General features: G+C 36.6%; 1 non-coding gene across 1 annotated transcript; it reads right to left on the reverse strand.

Annotated features, from left to right (window-relative positions):
* Positions 1-4,989: 4,989 nt before the first annotated feature.
* Positions 4,990-5,097, reverse strand: LOC127743521 (small nucleolar RNA R71). The gene has a single exon (XR_008004910.1). It is a non-coding gene; the product is annotated as a small nucleolar RNA R71 (small nucleolar RNA).
* Between the last annotated feature and the right edge of the window lie 1,953 nt (positions 5,098-7,050).

Raw genomic sequence — 7,050 nt, forward strand, 5'->3', positions numbered from 1 at the left:
AAAGAGTTATTGTCCTAGTTAAATGCTTGTGGTGGATTTGTATCAAAGAGAGAGGCTTGAGCAAGTAAATCCTAAGGGGTGCTTCAACACCTAATACCTTAGACCAATTGGTTTGGGAGTATTGATTGAAAGCTTATCTTAAAAAGCCGCTTTGATACATGACACCTAGAGTCGAGGTCAAATTCCAAAAAAGAAAGAAAAATGCTAGAAAATAAGTGCTGTTTCAAGGTGACAATCTATAAAGAGATTTCCATAATATCATTTGAATGAAAGTCCTAAGATCTATGACTTCCAAAATGTAAGGACTAATGAGCACTGGAATCCTTGCATAAACATACAAATTAGAGTTCACCCCACTGCCACTTATTCACTTCACCCACTAAGGCATCATAAGCAATTCTTCAATACATTTCAATTAAGAGAATTCTTTGTGCATAGTTCTTTTCTTGCTTGGGGACAAGCAAGATTTAAGTTTGGTGTTGTGATGCCAGGGCATCTTGGCTAGTTTTACTAGCCATTTTTTGTATGCTTTAGGGTGGTTTCATGCATTTTTCTAGGAAATGAGCAAGTATTTGGATGAAAATGCATTCACACCATGATTCAAGCAAACATTGTGAATTTTGAATGATTTCATGAGAATTATGCATGAATTGAATGATAAAATGGATGATGCATGATCCCATGATTAAGAGCAAGACTTTGATGCACTTTGTTTGATTGATTTCAGGTAACAAGAGGAAGAGAAGAACCGCGTTAGTGGCTACGTTAGTTACACTAACGTGGGCACTAACATGGAAGGAAGGAAAGCCCCAACGTTAGTGAGAAAAGTTAGTGGCATTAACTTTGAAGAAGGAGAGCATGGAACGTTAGCAAGGAAGACCCACGTTAAGAGTCACGTTAGCTACACTAACGTGAACTCTAACATAGGGACAAAAGGCACCAAGCAACGTTAATGGGGAAGGTGAGCCCCAATAACGCTTGTGAAAGGGGTTAGTGGAAAAAATGAGTGCCACTAACGTTGGCGAAGCAAAAAGACCCACGTTAACAGCCACGTTAAGTTAACGTGGTAGTTAACGTGGAAGGAAAGGGAGATGCCAACATTAGTGGAAAAAGTGAGTGCCACTAACGTTGGCAAAGCAAAAAGACCCACGTTAACTTCCACGTTAACTAAGTTAACGTGGTAGTTAACGTGGGCAAAAGTCCCACCTGGCAGCCTGACCATGCCTTCTTCAAACACACATAACTTGAGCCACAAAGCTCCAAATGAGGTGATTCCAGTGGCATTGGAAAGTAGGATTCCAGAGCTTTCCAAGCATATATGGCACTACATGATTGACACTAAATTTGAGGGAGAAAACCTGCCCTGAAAGTGCAAAGATGAACATGGTATCAACCTGTAGTAAGGCCAACTGACCTCTTCACCTTCCAAGAAGTGTAACTCGAGTTGTAGAGCTCCAAATGATGCGCTTCCAAAAGCGTTGGAAAGTAGACATCTAGAGATTTCCAAAAATAAATAATAGTATGGGGTGGACATTGATTTTGAGCTCCATAACCTGGAAATATTAAGCCCCTGGTCGCTAGCATTATCGGGACTCACGTTTTCCATTAACGCTAGCGACTATGCCAGCGACCATGTCCACTTCAAAGGAGCATAACCTGAGTTATATAGATCTAATTGAGGTGATTCTAGTTGCGTTAGAAAGCTGACATTCAGAGCTTTTCAACGATATATAATACTCTATACTGGGCATGAAATTAGGGCACAAACATGAGGCATCTTTTAAGCCCCAAAAACACCAACTGGGTAGCAAGTGCAACGTTAGCCACAATAACTTTAGCACTAACGCCACACTTGTAGCGTTAGTGTGGCTAACTTTCGCACTAACTCTAGCACCTGAACCTCAACTTGATTCACTTCTCCACCCTCAAGGAAGCAAGCCCACAAGTGTCAACCAATCAAGGCCACAAGAAGCATCTAGAATAGGAATTTTCATTTAATTGTAATTTGCTTTTAATTTCATTTTGTAATTTAGGAGAGCCTATATAAAGGCCTTAGTTTTTACATTGGACGGATATTCTAAAAATAGGGGATTGAAGAGGGGTCTTCGGACTCCCTCCCATCACACACTTTTCCTTCTCTTTCTTTTCTTTGTACTTTTCATTTATGAATTTTGAAGTTTTCATTTTAGTTTTAATCTTCATCTTTACTTTTCTGTACTTTCTTTCTTTTCTATTTTGGTAGAGCAATGATCAACTAACTCTTTTCATTGGGTTAGAGAGCTCTATTGTGATTCAATGGATCAATGTTAGTTCTTATTCTTCTTCTTCTTTCTTTTCTCTTAATTTTACTAGAAAGCTTTCGATCTTCATCCAATTGGGTAATTATCTTGGAAAAGAAGCTATTCATACTTAGATCTCTTCTGAACCTTGAAAGAGGAATGAAGAGATCATGCTAGAAATGCTTTCTCATGCTGGACCAAATTGGGTTTGGATGGGTATGTGACTATAATCCTACCAACACTTGATTTGGAAAATGCATGTGGTATAATCAGTGACCATACTTCATCTCTTCTCATTAGCAATTGACCAAGGAATTGGCTATTGATCAAGATTTGAGAGATTGAATTACCAAGAAATTGGAATTCGATCACTTAAGATTGCCAAAAAGATCAATGAATGCATTGATTGAGGAAGAGATGAGAATGAACTTGAACCTGAGGATTGCAATATCTCTTGATCCTAATGTTTATTTTATTTTTAGTTCTTACATTTACTTTTCTTGCTATTTTACTTTTCTGCACTTTATTGCTTTCTTTACTTTTCTGTCAATTTACAGTTCCCTGTTGCTCATCATCCAAATATGAACCGTCTAACTAGGATAATCAATTAACCATTGTTTGCTTAATCCGTTAATCTCTGTGGGATTCGACCTCACTCTTTTGTGAGTTATTACTTGACGACAATTCGGTATACTTGCTGGTTAGTTGTGCAAAGTTGTGACAAAGAACTAAGATTATGAACGTGCGTATTAAGTTTTTGATGCCGTTACCAAGGAATGAACGATCACGATTTCGCATACCAAGTTTTTGGCGCCGTTGCCGGGGATTGTTCGAGTCTAGTGTCAAATTTTGAGTTTGGTGTCAATTGCATACTTTTAATTTTTCTTTAAAATTTCAAAAACTCATGCATGTGTTCTTCATGATCTTCAAGTTGTTCTTGATGAGCTTCTTTGTTTGATCTTTAATTTTTCATGTTTTGTGTCATTTCTTGATTTTCATATGCATTTTTAATTTGTTAGTGTCCAAACATTGAAAATTTCTAAGTTTGGTGTCCTGCATGCTTTTCTTTTCTTAAAAATTTTCAAAAATAAGTTCTTGGTGTTCATCTTGACATTCAAAGTGTTCTTGGTGTTCATCTTGACATTTAAAGTGTTCTTGTATGCATTAGTTGTTTTGATTCATAATTTTCATGTTTTGAGTCTTTTTATTTTTTTCTCTTTCATCATTAAAAATTCAAAAATCAAAAAAATATCTTTCCCTTTTTCTCTCATAAATTTTCGAAAATTTGAGTTGATTTTTTCAAAAAATTTTAAAATTTAGTTGTTTCTTATTAGTCAAGTCAAATTTTCAATTTGAAAATCTTATCTTTTTCAAATCTTTTTCAAAAATCAAATCTTTTTCATTTTTTTCTTTCATAATTTCGAAATTTTCAAAATTTATTTTCAAAATCTTTTTCTTATTTCTATTTCATATTTTCGAAATTAATGCTAACAATTAATGTGATTGATTCAAAAATTCTAAGTTTGTTACTTGCCTAGTAAGAAAGGTTCAATCTTTAAATTTTAAAATCATATCTTTTTGTTTCTTGTTAGTCAAGTAATCAACTTTAATTTTCAAAATCAAATATTTTTTAAGTTTTTTTTTCAAATCTTTTTCAAAATAAATCTCAATCACATCTTTTTCAAAATCAATTTCAAAATCTTTTCTAACTTCCTATCTTTTCAAAAGTTGATTTTCAAATCTTTTTCAATTAATCTTATCTTTCTGTTTGATTCTTATCTCTTTCAAAACTACCTAACTAATTCTCTCTCTCTAATTTTCGAAAACTCTTCCCCACTTTTTCAAAATTCCTTTTTAATTAACTATTTGTTTTAAATTTTAATTTAATTTAATTTAATTTTTCTTCTTAAAATTTTTGAATTTTAACTTTAATTTTAAATTAAAAAAATATTTTTATTTTATTTTATTTAATTTTTGAATTCTTCTCTCTCATCTCATTCTATTTATTTATTCATCTACTAACACTTTCCTCCCACTCAAAATTCGAACCCCATCTTCTATGTGTTCGAATTTTTCTCTTCTCCTTCTTATATTCTTCTCTTCTTATACTTGCATAAGGAATCTCTATACTGTGACATAGAGGATTCCATATTTTCTTTTGTGTTCTCTTCTTTTTCATATGAGTAGGAACAAGGATAAGAACATTCTTGTTGAAGCTGATCCTGAACCTGAAAGGACTCTGAAGAGGAAGCTAAGGGAAGCTAAAGCACAACTCTCTGGAGAAAATCTGACAAAAATTTTCAAAAAAGAAGGAGACATGGCCGAAAATAATAACAATGCAAGGAAGATGCTTGGTGACTTTACTGCACCAAATTCCAACTTACATGGAAGAAGCATCTCAATCCCTGCCATTGGAGCAAACAATTTTGAGCTAAAGCCTCAATTAGTTTCTCTGATGCAACAGAACTGCAAGTTTCATGGACTTCCATCAGAAGATCCTTTTCAGTTCTTAACTGAATTCTTGCAGATCTGTGACACTGTTAAGACCAATGGAGTTGATCCCGAGGTCTACAGGCTCATGCTTTTCCCGTTTGCTGTAAGAGACAGAGCTAGAATATGGTTGGACTATCAACCTAAGGATAGCTTGAACTCTTGGGATAAGCTGGTCACGGCTTTCTTAGCCAAGTTCTTTTCTCCTCAAAATCTTAGCAAGCTTAGAGTGGATGTTCAAACCTTCAGACAGAAAGAAGGTGAATCCCTCTATGAAGCTTGGGAGAGGTACAAGCAACTGACCAAAAAGTGTCCCTCTGACATGCTTTCAGAATGGACCATCCTGGATATATTCTATGATGGTCTGTCTGAGTTATCAAAGATGTCACTGGACCATTCTACAGGTGGATCCATTCACCTAAAGAAAACGCCTGCAGAAGCTCAGGAACTCATTGACATGGTTGCTAATAACCAGTTCATGTATACTTCTGAAAGGAATGCTGTGAGTAATGGGACGCCTCAGAGGAAGGGAGTTCTTGAAATTGATGCTCTGAATGCCATATTGGCTTAGAATAAAATATTGACTCAACAAGTCAATATGATTTCTCAGAGTCTGAATGGATTGCAAGCTGCATCCAACAGTACTAAAGAGGCATCTTCTGAAGAAGAAGCTTATGATCCTGAGAACCCTGCAATAGCAGAGGTGAATTACATGGGTGAACCCTATGGAAACACCTATAATCCTTCATGGAGAAATCATCCAAATTTCTCATGGAAGGATCAACAAAAGCCTCAACAAGGCTTTAATAATGGTGGAAGAAACAGGTTTAGCAATAGCATGCCTTTTCCATCATCCACTTAGCAATAGACAGAGAATTCTGAGCGGAGTGCATCTAGCTTAACAAATATAGTCTCTGATCTATCTAAGGCCACTTTAAGTTTCATGAATGAAACAAGGTCCTCCATTAGAAATTTAGAGGCACAAGTGGGCCAGCTGAGTAAAAGAGTCATTGAAACTCCTCCTAGTACTCTCCCAAGCAATACAGAAGAAAATCCAAAGAGAGAGTGCAAGGCCATAACCTTGCTTGGTGTGGCCGAACCCAGAGAGGAGGAGGAGGACGTGAATCCTAGTGTGGAAGACCTCCTGGGACGTTCACTGACCAATAAGGAGTTTTCTTTTGAGGAACCAAAAGAATCTGAGGCTCATCTAGAGACCACAGAGATTCCATTGAACCTTTTTTTACCATTCATGAGCTCTGATGACTATTCATCTTCAGAATAAGATGAAGACATTGCTGAAGAGCAAGTTGCTCAATATTTAGGAGCAATCATGAAGCTGAATGCCAAATTATTTGGTAATGAGACTTGGGAGGATGAACCTCCATTACTCATCAAGGAACTAAATGCCTTGGTTCAGCAAACTCTACCTCAAAAGAAACAGGATCCTGGTAAATTCATAATACCCTGTAACATAGGCACCATGACCTTTGAGAAGGCTCTATGTGACCTGGGGTCAGGCATAAACTTAATGCCACTCTCTGTAATGGAGAAACTGGGAATCTTTGAGGTACAGGCTGCCAAGTTCTCATTAGAGATGGCAGACAAATCAATGAAGCAGGCTTATGGACTAGTAAAGGACGTGTTAGTAAAGGTTGAAGGCCTTTACATCCCTGCTGATTTCATAATCCTAGACACTGGGAAGGATGAGGATGAATCCATCCTCCTTGGAAGACCCTTCCTAGCAACAGTAAAAGCTGTGATTGATGTGGACAGAGGAGAGTTGGTCCTTCAACTGAATGAGGACAACCTTGTGTTTAAAACTCAAAGATCTCCTTCTATAACCATGGAGAGGAAGCATGAAAAGCTTTTCTTACTGCAGAGCCAACCAAAGCCCCCACAGTCAAACTCTAAGTTTGGTGTTGGCAGGCTACAACCAAACTCTAAGTTTGGTGTTGAACCCCCACATTCAAACTCTAAGTTTGGTGTTGGGAGGTTGGTGGATGAAATTGTGATCACTATTCTTTGATTTGCATTCATTGTAAAATTATGGAATTTAGAAATTGGCACAAGTGGACACAACTCCGTTCAACTAACCAGCAAGTGTACTGGGTCGTCCAAGTAATAAACCTTACGTGAGTAAGGGTCGATCCCACAGAGATTGTTGGTATGAAGGAAGCTATGGTCACCTTGTAAATCTCAGTTAGGCAGATTAAATTGGTTTATGGGTTTTCGAAAATAGAAATAAGAAAATAAATAATAAAAGGGATAGAATACTCATGCA

The sequence above is a fragment of the Arachis duranensis genome, chromosome 10, assembly GCF_000817695.3.
Source record: "Arachis duranensis cultivar V14167 chromosome 10, aradu.V14167.gnm2.J7QH, whole genome shotgun sequence".
Taxonomy (NCBI): Eukaryota; Viridiplantae; Streptophyta; class Magnoliopsida; order Fabales; family Fabaceae; genus Arachis; species Arachis duranensis.